The following is an 18,234-nucleotide window of genomic DNA, read 5'->3' on the forward strand; positions in this document are numbered from 1 at the left end:
ATATGCCACTATAATGTATACCAGAAGATTTCATTCATTAATGTTTTTAGAAATGTTTCAGTTTTGACATTTTGACTGAGATTTCATTATTATAATGTTGTAAAAGTCAGCCACAAGAAGATATATCATGATATTTGTAAAACAGAACTTACTTAAAATGTCAATGATAAAAAAAAAACATTTTTTTTCTCTTAATAATTATTGATAGTTATTAAATAGCTATATTAGTTATTAGTTAAACAGTTTTATGTTACTAACTTAAGTAAATTAAGTTATTATTAGTTAAATAGCTAATAGTTCTTAAAAAGAAACAAATAAGCTTGTTTTGGTTGTTATTCATGACCCAGAAGTTTTGCTCGAGAAACAAGAATAAATGATCGTTCAAGACCAAGAACATAAATGGCAATATTTGTTTCCATATGTTGTACTATGTCACAGTCTGTGGAGCAAGTCAAAAATAGACTACACTGGCTAGCACAGTTTTGCATTTTGTTGTTGTTGTTGTTGTTTGTTTGTTTGTTTCAGACTTTTAAGTACCCTTCTGTCTATTAGTGTTACAAAACAGGTTAATAACTGAACCAGGTATAGCATTTAAACATAGTAAACTGTGTGGTAACTGAAAATACCAAACTGATTTCAAAACATATATATTTTAAAGTTATTTATGATGATTTATCTAGAATAGAAAACCAATGGTTTAACCAACATTTGGTACAAACAACATAATATAGATAGTCAATCTACTTGTAATGTAGATTGCATATGATAACCAGATTATTTACTCATCTAAAGAACTGAAAACAAAGGGGTTTAAAAAACTGCTTAGTTTTAAATAATAATAATAATAAATGGTTTGATGCTGTCAGCTGATTACTATCATTGCTAAAGAAAATGAAGATAGAATGTAATAAAAGGAGGAAGCAACTTTGCATACATCACAGTATAACTATATTTGGAAATGTATACTATGTTGTAAAATATACTATATTATAAAAAATAAAAGGTACTTATTTACATGCAAATACTTAGTATATTATCACTGAGATTCTGTCATTTGTTGACAGGTATTCTCTATCTTTCAATACGCATACAGTTAGTATTTTTGGTTGCCAAATGCAGATTAAAATGATAAATGAAAAAGCTTGGTACAGACATCTCATGCACTGGGTAGAGTTAGATCTGATCCCTACAAAAAAATCATAGAATCACAGAATCACAGAATGACCGAGATTGGAAGGGATCTCTGAAGATCATCTAGTCCAACCCCCCTGCTGAGAAGGATCACCCAGAGCACACTGTGCAGGATGGCATCCAAGTGGACTTCAAATATCTCCAGAGGAGAAGAGACCACAACCTCTCTGGGCAACCCGTTCCAGTTCTGTTACCCTCACAGTAAAGAAGGTGACACACCTCTCCTATTCAGCCTGAACCTCCTGCACTTCAGTTTGTGCCCGTTGCCTCTTGTCCTGTCATTGGGCACAACTGAAAAGAAACCAGCTCCATTCTTTTGACAAACCCCCCTCAAATATTTACATAAATTAATGAGGCCTCCCCTCACCCTTCTCTTTTCCAGGCTAAACAGGCCCAGTTCTCTCAGCATGGCCTCATATGACAGGTGCTCCAGTCCCCTAGTCACCTTAGTAGCCCTCCTCTGGACTCACTCCAGTAACTCCATGTCCCTCTTGTATTGGGGAGCCCAGAAATGGACACAATTCTCCAGGTGTGGCCTCACCAGTGTTGAGCAGAAGGGTAAGATCACCTCCCTTGACCTGCTGGCAACACCTTTCCGAATGTACCCCAGGATACCATTGGCCTTCTTGGCCACAAGGGCACATTGCTGACTTGTGGTCATCCTGCTATCTACTAGGACTCCCAGGTCTCTCTTGGCAGAGCTGCTCTCCAGCAGATCAGCTCTCAGCCTGTACTGGTGCTTGGGGTTATTCCTCCCTAGATGCAGGACTCTGCACTTGCCCCTATAGAAGAACCTCACGAGGTTCCTCTCAGACCAACCCTTCTGCCTGTCGAGGTTCCTCTGCATGGCAGCACATATCAGATAATGGATTTGTGTGTCTTTAATTTTTATCTATGCAACAGTACATGGTCATAAAAATAATGCGCTCAGGCAGTTATAACTAACACATTCAACAAGGTATAGTTATTTCCAGTAAGTTTGTATTTTATTTTTTCTTTCAAAATCAGAGATTAGATTTTGGGGTGGGGGGTGGGGGGCAGAAGGGGGGGTAGGAACTTGGAAGCCTGATAGTAATTGATTAATAATTGTTTGAAGACTAATTGATACTTGGCAAAATAATAAGCCAGTAGGGATTTAATTTGGCATACAAAACATTTCAAGTGAGTTTAGAAGGGTTAGAAGCTTATAATTCATGACAATAAAATCATTACTTTAAACTAATGATATCTGTAGATTTTCTTTGTCTGCTGTGACAGGTCCTTGTCACAGGTCACAAAGAATAAAACACAGATTACTTTATTTTCCTAGTTACCCCTTTGTTGGACTGTTTTCCATTACATGTATACAGGAAGATTATAAAATATGAATTAAGACTTCTTCTGTCTGAGTGGGCTTTAAGTGAATTCTAGTGTAGAAGAAAGGTTCTTCTTGAGAATTTTACTTTTGTCTAGCCTGAAGTTGCACACCTAGAGTGCAGCAGGGATGCCAGGTCACCCAGCATTTAGCTATCTAGGAATCAATGATGTACACCAGTGTGTCTTCATTATTGATAAAGATGCAATGTGGATATGCAGACCCTAATAAGATATATATTTTGCTGATACACCAGCTGCACCTTATGAGAAAACATTTGAACAGCAGCTTTCACAACTGAAAGAAATCTAAGAAACTTAGAGGAAACTTAGCTAACCAGACATGAGAATAACTTATCTGATCATTGAAGGTTTTCTGAGAACAGGAGGAAAAACAAAACAAAACAAAACAAAACAAAAACAACAACAGCAACAAACAACAACTAACAAACAACCAAAAAAGCAATCAAAAAGAAACAAACAAACAAAAGAAAAAACAGCTTTATGCTAATCTTTAATCAATCTTTAATCATGGGAAAAACAAGTTTATTATGTCGACAACAGCTCATTAAAAATGAACAAACTAATCTGGCTAAAACCCAGAACTACTATTTCTTTTTTTTTTTTTTTTTAGACAATGTTTACTATGACAATCTTGGCTTCAGATTCTCAGGTGTTTGTACATGTTAAGTCTACTCTGTCAGTTCTTGGGTGCCTACAACTGATGCAGGCAGAAATTCAGATCTTCTTCCAGATAGAAGGACTGTGTGCCTTTCATTCTCTCCACTCCTTTTAATAAGCATATTTAAACCTTTTTCTTGTAGAGGAAGGTTTAACAGAACATTGTAGCTACAACTTAGCTACTTTTTGTCTGGACTCAGAAAAAGTCAGAGCTTTTACTCTCTGAAGTAGGTAGCTTCAGGGTCAGGCTAGGATAGTCATCATAACTCACAGGCTTTCTGTAGGTTTGGATTATTATTTATTTATTTATTTATTTATTCTGCTCTTCTGTATGACCAGATCTTTTTTTTTTATGCATTCTACATGTAATAGTCTGAATAAAATACACAATGTGTACCAGGAGCAGAATATAGTACTGTAATCATTAACCATAAACTAAGCCTTCCTCTCATTCCTTGTAGAAAGAGGGGGCATATGTGCCCACAGCCTGTTGAGTAGGACCTCTTCCAGGAGATGGAAAATTTCAATTCAAAACCTCTGAATCTGAGAAGTGAACTGATTCCATATCTCACACTTTACAGAGATTTCTCTTAGTTCATATGTATTAATATACAGTGCACTATCAGGATAGTACCAAACATAAAGGTAACATCAGGATAGTACCAAACATAAAGTGACATATCTTGCATTTCTAAGAAGGGAATTTGGGCTGTAAATCACATCAGTTCCCAGTTTTGAACTCTCTGTACCTCCATGATTTTTAAATGTTATGCACCTAAATGAAGGGCTCCATTTTTTTCAGCACTCCAAGATTGCAATTGTACTACATGTATATCATGTTAATATGTCACCTTGAAAGTTAAAAGCAAAATAAATAAATATATACATAAATTAATTAATCAGATTGGAGTTAATTAAAAAAAAAAATCTATGTTCAGATTTCAATCCCATTTTACTTTTCACCCTGGCCAAATAAAAGGAACTAAACAAAAATAATACACTCTAATATATCAACAGTTAAACTGTTACTAATTTAATTTAAATTGTTAATGGCAATAAAACAGAACTATGTAAAATATGTAGGGAGGCAAAAAATAAAAATCACAGAACCATACAAAATAATGTTGAAGAATACTAAAATTTATATATATATATATATATGTATATATTTGGGAAAAAAAAAAAAGAGAGAGAGAGAGAGAGGCAAAAACAAGACACTCTGTAATAAGTACTTGGTATTTATTCAGAGAAAAAATAAAAAAGCCATTCAGTTTGGTGAATGGAAAACTACTAGAAAAATCTGAAAACATATATATGAAATTACAAATCACTGTGAGGCAGAAAACTGACATTGACATTGTCATTGAAACAGTGCAAAATAAATAAAATTAGGGACACTAGGTGAAACATGCATGTAATGAAAGAAATTGGACTAGGAGGTGGTTTTTCATATGTACTATTTATGGAAGGACAGTCCTGATGATTTTGATTAAGCAAGACTACCGTTGCAATGAGAAGAACATAAGAATCTTGATAACCTAAAGTTCAGGAATTATTTCCTTAGTGGCATTAATCAGGATACATATACCTTTTCTTCTTTTTCTTTTCTCAGCATTTCTCCTTGAGTTCATAGCATGATTCACATGCCAATTAGCACAATTAAATTTATGGAAAGAGGAGAAGAAACACAATTTTTCTGAGTATATTTAATTTTGTCAGCATCTGAGATAATTCTTCTCTATTTTCTGTTACATGTCTTGTTACAGTGTGTTTTGCTTTCAATTCATATCCTTAAGAGCTTTTGTCACCTAATCACAGAGACTGTATAATGAGACTGTGTGAGAAAAGCATTCCCAATTTAACTATTCAGATTGATAGTATTGTAGATGTTATTGATAACCCACATTGTGTCATGGTTTAGTGCTTTGCAGTTGTTTACTAAATGTGAAGTTTTAACTATTAAGGTTACAACAGGACTGTTATGAAATATGTAAACTTTCAAGTGAAATGTTGAACAAGTAATACATGCCAGATTTACTGGAAGAGAATGATGATATTAACTAAGGTTTAATATACATTCATATGCATAAAGGAATCAGAATAGGCTGGAGTAAACAGATGAACTCATATGTTCACCTACTCAATATATAAACTGTTTCCAATTCTGGAAACTGGTTTCACTTACAGGACACTGAGGACTGTTGTAATGTACAACTGGTTGCAACAGTCTCAGTGGCCAGCTCTGGAAGCAATGCTTAGCATGGCCATAGTGTGGTCCCTGAGCTGCAAGAAGACTGCAAGGGGGGTTAAGAAAACCAGAAGTCTGGAAATATTTTCTTCTAAAATAAGACTGTGAGATCTACAATTCGTTTATGTAGGAAAGTGGAATACATTCAAATATGTTTCGAGAAGGATTTTAAATTTAAATTAAATGTATTTCTTCATGTTACGCAGCACACTCATCTGTTGTGCTGTTAGAAACAAAAACAACAACAACAACAAAGTTATTTCATACTTAAGAATTAAATAGCACCTTTTATGCTTTTGGAAAGTTTTGGGAAAGACTGTTGGCAGATGTGTATAAGATGTACAACTGATCTAATCTGAGAAGACATCTATGGTGTTATGCTGTTTTATGAGAGTTTCTTCAATAACGGCTTTTTGGTATTTTGGTGTTCTTGTACAATATGTCTGCACCATATGGCAAATATACAGGATTTCATGATGGTGGTGCTGGCCTTTGATGGCCACCAGATACGCATAGAGCTTCTCTCTTATTCCCCCTTCCTCAGCAGGTTGGGAGAGAAAATACAATGAAAAAGCTCATGCACAGAGATAAGAGTAGGGAGAACAGTCACCAATTACCATTATAATTAAAACAGAATTGACTTGGGGATGATTAATTTAATTTATTGCCAATTAAGAGAGTAGAATGGTGAGAACTAAAATCTAACTAAACCCACCTTCTTTCTACCCCTTTATTTCTCAGACTCAGTTTCAACCTTGATTCTTTTACCTCCTTCTCTCTCCCCTAGCAGCACAGGGGAATGAGTGATGGAGGTTGTCGTCAGTCCATAATACTTTGACTCTGACACTCCTTCATCATAACTCTCCTCCCCTGATAAAGCATGAAGACCCTCCAAGGAAGGGGATGCAGTCTTTCCTGAACTGATCCAATGTAGGCTTATATTACAGTAGGCTGCAGTTTTTCAAGAACAGACTGCTCCAGTGCAGGACACCACCAGCCAGTTTTTGCCAGGACTCTGCTCCTAAGCTGGGCTCTCCACAGGCTGCAACTTCCTTCAGAGAACATCCACTTGCTGCAACATGGGCTCCTCCTTGAGCTCTAGTGTGGATACCTGCTCTGGTATGCTATACAATGGGCTGCAGGGGGAAAACCTGTGTCACCATGGTCTTTTCCATGGGGAATTTCTACTCTGGTGCCTGGAGCACCTACTTTCCCCTCCTTATTCACTGACCTTTCTGTCTGCAGAGTTGTTTCTTTCACATTTTCTCACCTCTCCCTTTCAAAGCCGCCTCACAACATTTATTTTTCCTTTCCTAAGCTTGTTATCACAAAAGCACAAACAATGTTAATTATTGGCTCAGATTTTTCTGTATGTGGTCCTCTGGGGCTGGGTGGAACTGGTTGTGACTGATGTGGGGTGGCTTCTGGTCTCTTCTCACAAAGGCAACTCACACAGTCCGCCCTGCTACCAAAACCTTGTAATGTAAACCCAATATAGTTATAGAATCACAGAATGGCTTTGGTTTTGAGGGACATTAAAGATCTTCAAGGTCAAACCCTCTGCCATGGGCAGGGACACCTCCCAAGCTGCTCAAAGCCCTATCCAGCCTGACTTTGAACACTTCCAGGGTTGGAGCATCCACAGGTTCTCTGGGCAACCTGTTCCAGTGCCTCACCACTCCCTGAGTAAAGAATCTCTTCATTATATCTAAAGCTACCCTCTTTTAGTTTAAAACCTTACTCCTTGTCCTATCATTTCATTACAGTCCCTAATAAACAGTCCATCTGCAACATTCTTGTAGGCCACCTTTGGAACACCATTAAAAGTTCCACAGCCTTCTCTTCTCCAGGTTGAACAGCCCCAACTCTCTCAGCCTGTCTTGATAGGAGAGAAGCTCCAGCCCTCTGATCATCCTCATGACATCCTCAACCAACAGGTCCATGTCCTTCTTATGTTGAGGGATCCAGAGCTGAATGCAGTTCATCACAGACAGTTCTGGCAGGGAGCTTGGGAAGACTAATTTAGCAAGGCTTAGTTTATATCTTGTCTTTATGAAGCTTTCATTTTTCCTACTGCCTTTTGTTTCTTATGTCTGAGGAGGTCAGTGAGTTCATCCCCAAGTCTCAAGCTGTAGTCTAATATACTGAAACTTTACATCAGCCATCATTACCTTAACTAAGCACTCTTTCATTTCCAAGGAGAAGCTAAATGATTTGTGTAACAAGCTAAAACAAAAAGGGTAAAAGCAAGTGTTCTTTTCCAATGATAGAAAACTTGCTTTCAGAAACTGTTTGTATCACTTCCAGATGTCACTCCTGCAAGTATCTTCTAGGGTAGTGTGTTTAAATAATTTTTCTCAAGTAGTTTTACAAGTCTTTAGTGGCAAAGTTTCAACACTTCCTTTTCATGGCCACTCTACAGTAAATGTCACAGTCAGGGTGCTTTTCATGATAAAAAGTCTTTACGAGCAAGGAACAAATAAACCATAATAAAGTGACTGCATATCTAATTACATGCCACTTAAATGATTCACAAATGACACACTTGTAATAAAGTTTTTATATTTTGAGATTTTTAATTTACAAGCTTGTCACTTGTAGTTTAGTCATTTTGTTCAGATAGGGTGAAAAATTGCTTAAGGTTCCCCTAATTGCCAATTCTTATTTATCAGTTTTAATTATGCATAATACTTGTGTTAAATATCACATACACACAGAGCAACCTGTGGTACAGAATTTAAGAAGGTGAGTACTGACTGTAAAGAACCTTGGTAGATTGAATACAGTGAATATTAAAATGAAATGCTCCAAAATATTTTATTTCTTTAAGAGAGATTTTCAGACTGCACTGGGCAAGAGTGTATACACTTATAGGATGTCCCATTGCCATTTTTTTCAGTGAGAATGTTACGTCCTTTCTAGTCATACAGGGATACAGGGTTAGAAGAATGCTGATAATTAGAGAATTATTGAATCATTTTATATCTGGGGAGCTCACTATTCACACTTCTTGCTAAGTAAATAAATGCTATTAGGAAACTACAGATGATAAAAGCTTGTGTGGAAGGCTGCCTGGACAAAAGACCTCTGCTGACAATCTTACAAGAAAGAGGTAATTAGTTATTCTTGTAGGGATCAGTTTACAGGTGTTTTTGGTACAATCTGGGAAACTCTTTTTTTTTTTTTTTTTTCCAAATGCTGTTATACTCTTCCTAGAGGTAAAATAGTGTTCCTACTCACACTGCATATGTTCTGTTGATATGCTCTATTGATCCCTTTGGCTAGGCTACCCCTGGCAGCAGTGGGAGAAAAGAATATTGTAAAAAAATCAAATAAAGAGGCAACAAACTGGCCAGCAGTGGTTTCCTATTAGTACAAAGATTTAGAGTAAAGTTCCTGTTTACCATTGGTTCTTCCCTGAAGAGTGGTAAAGGGTGAGTGGAAAAAGCAAGCAAAGCTTGGTTATTGTCATGACAAGGATGGAATGGAGATATTGCAGCAATCACAGTAAAATAAAGGGGTAAGTAACAAACTAGCTGGTGAAAGCACTGAGAAGAAGGCTGGACTCCAGACTGGTATCTTGGGGAGGTTGATACAGACACTTGTTAATTTATTTTTCTCTGAACTGCTCTTTATTTTCCCTGACTCCCCATAAAGTTTTGTTTCCTTAAATCTCTTTACTCACAAACAAAAAAAAATATAGTTTGTCATTGGTGTCCATGAGTCATTTCCTTGCACAGCTCATTGAGTGAGAAATTGAGCTCATGCACAATCGTTCTGCCCAGCTTTAGCTCTCATTTGAATGATGCCTGGGCCATTCTCTTTCTATGTTTTTCTATTCTGCTGAAATTGACAAAAATAGTCCAAACATTTATTTATTTATTTATTTTCTGACATGGATGCACTTATGTTTGCCATGGATGCCTCTCTGGCTTATTCCAAGAAGGTAAAAGCAAAGGGCTATGTGATGACAACACTGCTTGTTCACTAATATTCTGTCGAGGATCAGGGCCAGGAGGAAAATATTGCTGGTATTGAAAATACAAAGTTCTCTACTTAGCTGTTTCACCTTCACTTTACAGACCTTATTCTTCCACAGCCTTTTCACTTTAAAGCTCTCTGTTTAAATTGTCTGTACTTGAATGATCAGCTCTTGGAACACAATACCATTGTTAAGCCTTGCAAGAAAAGAATTGCAATTTTGCTTGGTTAGAAGGGGCTGTTCTGAGTAGCATGACTCAGTGCTGAAACTCGTCTCCTCAAGGGCTGTTTCTGAAAGCCCTTCATATGCAGAACTCTGTCTGTGTGCCCCATAATTTCAGTAATTGCACTCCATAATTCCTAGAAGAATTTTTCAGAGAATTTATTTGTATTGATTAAAAAATTGAGAGGCCCATAACATTAAATGGGAAGGTTACATTTCAAGATTACAGTCCTTGACATTTTAAAAATATGTTAAAATAGAAATGGTACCCCTACTATGGTGTCACAGAACTATAACTGTGAAGGGATGTGAAGGGATGATAAATCACAGTTCATGTGTTTCTTTCAGAAACAGACAGTATTAAATGTTCAGAGAGGGAACTGAAATTAAAAACTGATAATTATTCAACATCATGATTACTAAAGAGGATGAGTGATATTTATTTTTGATCTAAAGTAATTTTATCTTAATAAGAGAGGGTGAGTTGTTTTTTGTTTTTGTTTTGTTTTGTTTTTGAAAAAGATTAATACCACAATTAACTTAAATCGAGTTATTTTCTAGATCTTAATGTTATGTATTTACGTTTTTGTTTGCATATATCACAACTCTTCAACAAACAATTATTAGAGCTAAAAGCACACAATCCGGAGTTGAAATATTTAAGAATCAACATACACACGAAGAGTTTCAGCAGTAAGTATCATTCCCTATTTTTGAAAGCTCCTAAATCACCTAGTAGGTTGACCATCACTGAAAGGGAAAAAAATAATAAGAACAATCTACTAACACACTATAATGCTGACAGGTAAAATTATTAAATTAATTTTGTGTTATGATATCTTAGTCCTATAAGGATTGTATTTGTCGGATAGTTTCACAGTTTGGTGTTAGTAACTGCTGAATCTGTAGTCTGTTTATAATAATTTATTTATAGTAAGACTGTGGTTACAGAAGATAAATCAGTTTCTGAGCATAACTATAGTAATTACAGTGTTGCAAAGATTTAATCTGTTCTTGAATATAATCTATAACCCTGTTATATAGATTATAAAGTTCCAGAAGCTTTGAAAATAGATAGCTTTCAGGAATTTACCAGAACTAAATTTGCTATGAATTAGCTAGATTATGATATATTTATATAAATATATATATAAAAAAAAAAAAAAAAGATGTTTGTGAATTAAGGTACCTATAACTTCTCCCTGGCATTGACAGAAAGGAAGTCTGCATTTAGAGGTATTTTTGTCCTGAGATTACATATAATAACTGCTGTTTCAGGAGCCCAAATATGGGAAAACAAAACAAAACAAAACAAAACAAACAAACAAAAAAGAGTATTTTTCTCCAGAAGATAGATTTAATGTCTGCATTTTCTTTCTACTTGTTTTTATTAGCGTAACAATTCCTGTGGTCTCTGGAGATAATATTACTGCTATACATGGCTTTGCAAACACAGTAAGACTACTGATTCATTATTAGAAAATCACAGCCATAAGCTGTTTTACACTAGCCTGAGACCATGTTGCTTAGTAGCAGCTTTCTTACTGCATTGTATCGAGATATTTCAATAACCACACAGAAAACACTGATTCTCTACTGCTAGCTGGCATATCTGAGTACCACCACCAGTGGGCAATAATGGGCTTTTTATTTTCATCTTGAGGCTAAAATGTGTCCCTGATTGGAGAAGAAGAAATAGGAATCTTTATCATGTCTGAGAGCTATTAATTCTTAGCTAAAATTGCCCTGTTTCTTTTCTTTGTACTGCCTTCATGGAGCATGGATATCTATCCAGCATTAGATGCCTGTATAACGTTAACTCTAATCAGTTCTTTATAAAATCATCTTTCCTCTCCTCTTCTTCTCATCTAAACTTTTATTGCTATTGCAGAAGCCTTTCAAAGTGCTGAAAATGTGACAAAAGCTGCAGCCAATACAATGAGCTAAGCACTTTAAATGAAGATAATGGAAGAGAGGAAAGGGGTGAAGGAGAGGGAAAAACTACATGAAATGATGTCAGAGAGATGGAAATCTTGATCAACCTTGAGTCTGCTTTGTGACATATTTGTATGCCAGCGCCTATAGCTATAGGTATGATTCAATCTCTCAGCCCTGCTGCTTAGTTGAACATATGTGCTGCTTGATGAACAGTCCTACAAAATCTGGTTTTACTTCCTTGGATTCCAGATATATCAGATATATCTGGGCTTTCTTCCCATCTAAAGCATATTTTACTATTTATGATTGAATCATGGTCTCTTATTCCTCTTTATTGAGTTCCTCTTGAGGGACAGCTTAAATAAGACCTCTTATATAAGCAGCAGTGAGTACATTGACAAGAACAAAACCCAATTAGCTCTGTACACATAAAGTAAGAAACATTTTTGACTTGCCATAGGTAGCAACAATGATTAAATCATTGCATTAGTAGAGATGTGGACCTTACAGTCACTAGTGGCAGAGTTTCCAGTGGAAGTACTATGGAAGGGCAGAAACACTGCAATCAAGAAGCTTGTGGCATCCATTGCAGGGTAAGTGTGCTACTGAGGGGAGCATGTAGCCAGAGTACAGCATTCATAGCTGGGGGAACTTCAGGATGGCAGTTTCCTGGTAATCCACAATAACTGACAAGTTTATTGTCAGGTGTTAGCTATTTTGATATTTTCGTTACTCTTCTATAGGCATAAATTTTAAGGTTTTCATTATATTTAGCAACATTCCTATAGGGAGCCTTATGGTGGTAATACTCTGTTGAATGGAAGTGTATGAGGAAAGAAAGGATTATAAGGCAAAAGGAGTTAACATTAAAAGTTTATTTTTGTCCCTGCTTAATGAGATAAGATGGGACAGCCAGAATATATACTCCATCCTAGATCCTAGAATAGTTACCTTGGCTCTCTAATCCTATAGGATCCTGTTAACATTCTGTTAACATTCCTGTTTCATCTGGAAGTTCCCTTGCTAGTTCTCTTGCGTACAAGTAGTCACCATTTGTGCTGAGATACTGAAAGCAGTGCCCAAGGTTGGAAGCAGTGACCATGAATATTTCAAAATTTTGGTCTTAGCATAGTTACTGGCTGAAAATCATGGTTATTTTTATGGGCTGTGAGAGAGTCCTACGTTGCCTACATAAAGCTCAGAGCCCATCAGGCAAGAGCCAGGGTGGGCATTTACTGGATTTTTTAATCTTATTTGGAGCTCAGAGCTCCAAAACGTGTCAGGGAAAAAGGTAGATTTATTAATAATAATAATAATAACAGCAAACTAGATGTTCCAGGAATCCCTGGAAAACCACAAAAATGTGACTAAATTAAGAGGACTGGATCTCCCTCTACTGATATTAAAAGGAACCTACCTACTTGAAAGAAAATTAGGGTCTGTTTTCATTTTAACTTCTCTTCCTTTCTGGGACTGAACCCCTGAACATGGAAGGTAGGGAAAGGGGATAGGATACATCAGAAAAAAAAAAAAATAGTGGTGGAATTATTACTAATATATACCCTACAACTATAGGTGCAAATAAGCAGCAGAAGAGAGGGATAGAATTTAAAATATTAGAAGGAATTTTCCCTGTGTTCCATTATAAATGTGCTGAACAAGGGAAGCATTAGAAGAGAGAAAAAATTGCTGGGTTTCTCTTTTCTCTCTCTCTCTCTCTCTTTTTTTTTTTTTTTTTTGTATGTCTTTGGAAATGAATAAACATCACTAATTCACTGAACTAGCTGAGGCAGCTTGCTTCAGAGGTTCTCCTGGGATATGTACAGATGCATAAGGTTTTGATTTGTCAATACATGATTCTCATTTTAAAGCAATATGTTTATAGTTTCCTAATTACTGGAAAACTGTTCATTTAATCCATACTAAAATAGCCTTAATAAACAGTAGATACAATATGGAAGACTTGTAAAGAGATATGGAAGAAGAACTGGATATCAAGGTAGATTTTGTAATAAATCACTTGCTGTAATTATGTGTATATTTATATATGTTTGGGAAGATGCTTGAAGGGGGGAAATAGAGAAACGTTTATCTGGTATTAATCATATAATTAACTCCAGCATCCATCACAATTGAAGTTGGGAAAACACTCCAACTATTCAGATAATAACTTCAGATCATCTATAGGCTATGATATGCTTTCACTAAGCATTTGTCAAATAAAAAGCTAAATGTTGTTATTGAATGAAAATAATAAGGAAAACTGTTCATAAATAGCCTGTTTTACAGAAAACAGGATTTCCTTATAGACAGTGTGAATCAGTGAAATATGCTGAGAAAGTACAGACTACAGGCCATGAGTTTTATTTGGTGTGCTTGCTGCACAACCATAAGTCCTGCTGTGACCAACCAACAGCCTGCCTACCTTCCTGTGGGTAAGAGAGGCACAGTATACTGCGACAAGCTCTGATGTTTCTTTGAGCACGGCTGCAGCATCAGTAAGAAGGGCAAGCTACTGGTGACTGGCTGCAAAGAGGAATATAGTTAAGATAATTCAAAGTTCAGTCTAGATGGTTCCCTATTTTAACTCCTCTTTCCTATCTGCAGGGAAATGTGTGGACTTGTTAATTTGCATCTACAGCAGCTCTGCTGACTTTCTTACTATTCAAACTCTCGAACACACAAGATATATTCTAAACCCATACCAAAATAATATTTTGATTATATTTGATGGGAACAAGAATTTAATGGCTTGCTTGAGAAAGGCTGCTTTCTGTCAGACCAAGTAAGATCTTCTGCAGCTGGTAGCAAGGCAAAGAAGCAATGAACAAGTTGTAGTTAAGGAGGTCAATTCTTAGTTCAAAGCAGCTAAGCTCTGCTTGAGAACTGGGGTGAGGGTGGGTAATAAAAAGGAACTGTGCATTAACTATGTACTGGAAAAAGTTCTTGGCTGAAAATAGGCAGCTATGTAGCCAGAAGAGTATTATATCTCATATAATTATTCCCCAACAAATGTGTGTGTCAGGACTATAAATCTCCTTACCAGACCTCTATACCTCAACATGAAATATGTAGAAAGACATGCATATGGAAGTTAAGTTTAAGCAGAACAAAAATCTAGATATAGATCATTGCCCTTCATAAGATAATCAGAAGCTTTAAATTAAGAAGTTGAGGGTGTAATGTGCTGAAAAGATGTCAGTGCACTTACATTACCCAGAGAGTGTAGAGATTGATGAACTTTTAGAGGTCATTGTTATAAATGAAATTACCTTTATGAGGGCATACTCTGTAGGTTTTTTTCCCCAGGGGACTAAGCTTCTGTGTTAGTTTTCCCAGGAAAATAAACAAAAACAACAATAACAACAAAACCTTAATGAAATGTTTGACAAGAAAAAAATAAATATAATTCCAATATGAAATGTAAAACAAGAAAAACTGTAATGTAAAACAAGTAAGTACTTTGTAGGCATTGGAGATTAAAAACAAGACGTGACACAGACTCTCACAGTGGGATGATGCACAACTTACTTTACAAGGACAAATCAAAGGGCCTGGACTGCAATTCAGTATTCAGTCTCAAACTCCAGCATCCCATATATGTGATGAAAGTTAGGTTTCTCAGAATAATTTACCTAATTCTCTACAATAAGTAAAGAGCTGCTTAGAATTAGCCCATAGGAAGTCACAATCACCAGGCTGTACTGATATCTCCCTGTCTCCAGAAACATGCAGGGGAACTGACTTTTTGTGGTTGGGAATTATAGCTCTACAACTTTCTTGTAGACAGTTATCTGCAATTTTGCTTTGAATGTAACGAACACTGTGAGAGTAACCGTAATGCTAACCGTTTTCCAGCCCACTAATCAGAGACAGACCTTTGTCCTATTCCCTGGTGTGTGTGAGTGACTTCAATCACATTTTTTCCTGCCTCACTGGACAACCTTTTTTATCACAGTTACAGGTTTTTGAAGAGAGGTAAATGTTTTTCAGGGTTCCTACTATAGCTGAGCTCTTATGCAGCTGTGAGTATTCAACTCATTGGTGGGTGAGCATATTGATCATTATTATCTGTTATGAAGGTGGAGGACCTGGGCACAAGGAAAACAAGAAGCTGTATTAGTAAAGTGTGTTTTGAACAGCAACTTGACGAAAATCAGAAATAGTCCTTAAGGGCCCTTTCTTATTTAGAAACAGAAACAAGCAGTCTAATAGTAACAGCTTTCTCTTCTGCATTGCAGTCAAAAGATGCAGTTTGCAAGTACACCCTGCTGACTGGTTTACAGCAGTAGCTCAGTCACAGTGTACCTGGCAGAGTGTTTCCTGGTAAACTCTAGTCTACTCCCTTTGCTTAAAAAATCCAACACCACACTACACTCTCCAACACTCGCAAGTTCAGAAGCCATAGAGGTCATTTTATGTCTTTTTTCAGTTGTACCATTTTTATGTGTTTCCCTGTATGATTTCAATTCCATCTATTATATATTATTGCCACTTCTCTGTTAAAAATAAATAAATAAATAATCATTCTGATGTTTTTTGTTTGTTTTGTTTGTTTGTATGTTTAAGCCCCACTCTTCTAATACTTCAGCACATAGGCTTTTTGACTCAGAAGTTCTGAGCCAATAAGGTACCTTGCCCTGTGTGACCTGGGTGCAGGCAGCAGCCTTTCCCTCAGGATTACACAGGAGCTCATCTGTGAAAGTAAAGGAGCTCCAAACTGTGAGAATTATTGCTGATTAAGTAGATCAGTGCCACTGTTTGGGGCCAAGGCCAAAGTAACTATTTATCATGCCAGGGAAACTACACTTTCCATGCTTCCTGAACTCCACCCTCTATTTCTTCCTAAGAGTAGGAAAAATGATTTTTCCCATATCTCTGAGATCTAAATTCTCTTGAACTGGTGTATTGCTGCAAAATAATCCTTTGACATTAGAACAAATATAGTTTTGTTAAGAAAGTACAAGTGAATGAATCTCAACAAATTCATTTTTTGTTTTATTTTTGTCCATGGGGAAGAAACAAGTAACAGGGTTTAATCTCTCTTGCTTTAGTGTCTGAAGAGTGATGAGTTATGTGAGCTTGTAATACTGCAAATTCCTACAAGAGATTGTTAAGTATTGAATGCAGGAAATATATAGAAGGACAGAACAAATTCTTAAGATGCATGGGAAATCTAAGGTTGACAAAAGTGAAACCATTTGCAGCCAAATCATATCTAGGGCAAGACCTCTGCATAACTTTGGTGATATAAATTTGGTGATATTTGGGGGGATATTTCAGTTCTTCCTAGCTACAGTTTCAAATATATAGAAAGTGCAGTGGTGTGTCTGTCGTCAGGTTTTGTAAGGGAAGAAATGTGTAGTAGGGTAAAATAACTGAACATAGGAAGTTTTTTACAATATGTGAGTTGGGTAACTAGAGTTTCTCTACCATCATCTCTGAGACTGAAAGAAACCTGTCTATGCTAACACAATCTTACTATCTGTTAAGTTAACCTGAAGGTATAATAAGTAATCACAAATTAAATAAGCAATAAGTAAACAATGATTTTCATGTTTATGAAATCACATAAGACCAGGATTATAAAACAAAAACATTTGGCAATCTGCACAAAATCACTTACTTGTTCTGGGGACTTGAATGAATGGTATTTCTTGTAGCTAAGACAGAAACAAATCAGTAGTGCTGGATATTAACCCAAAGGTTCTTCTTGTTTCCTTAGTGGTATCCTATACATTAGGATTTCTTCCTGTTGTCTTTTTGATGGAAACAACAGCAAAAGAAGTCTGTTTGAAGACTTTAATGCTGTATTATTTTGTTCTTTTCTCTGTCCAATGTGAGAAAAATAATGTGTTTTGGGAGTATATACTGCTGCAATGCATACTGAAAAATTCATATAACAATTCTGAATGCTACAGCTCCATACTAGGATGACCCTATTGAAACCAGTGCAGTGGTGAATTACGCAGCAGTAGTAAACTATAATAACATCATCTTGTTTTTGGCTCTGGAATATAAAAATGTCTTAGAAGCTGGAAGAGACATACTCTGCAAACAAAAACATTAAGATGGACTCAGGGGCTGTGATATCTTAGCTGATTTATAATGGCAGACAGTCATGCAAGGAGCTGTAGTGAAACCCCCTTTCTCTGGAATCCAGGAGTGAATTTAAAGCATGAATTGACAAACAGCTGGAACCAAGAAGCAAGTCATAACATACTTTTGAAGACTGAAATCTGTCTATTAGTAGGTTGCTGAATGTTGGTACAAGACAGGCACGCTGTTAACCTTGTGTTAACTATGTCAGTTAATTTTAATTTAATTAGGAAAAGTAGTGTCACAAAGAAACAAAACAAAACAAAAAAGCATAGCTTTATTTATTTATTTATTTATTTTTGCATCAGGCATGGTACTAGTTATGATTTGAAATGAAAAGCATGGATCAGTGACTATATTTTCTGTACTAATTTGACAGCAAGAGGTGTGACAGAGGAATTTTATTTATACACTTGCAGTGTACTGTTGCCAATAATCTGCCTAGCGTTTTTGTACCTAGGGCATCTTCGTTGTTAATAGAAAAGTATTTTTCTGCCAGCTTGCTTTGCAGTCACTTTAT

Source organism: Anas platyrhynchos, chromosome 1, assembly GCF_047663525.1.
Source record: "Anas platyrhynchos isolate ZD024472 breed Pekin duck chromosome 1, IASCAAS_PekinDuck_T2T, whole genome shotgun sequence".
In the NCBI taxonomy this organism is placed as follows: Eukaryota; Metazoa; Chordata; class Aves; order Anseriformes; family Anatidae; genus Anas; species Anas platyrhynchos.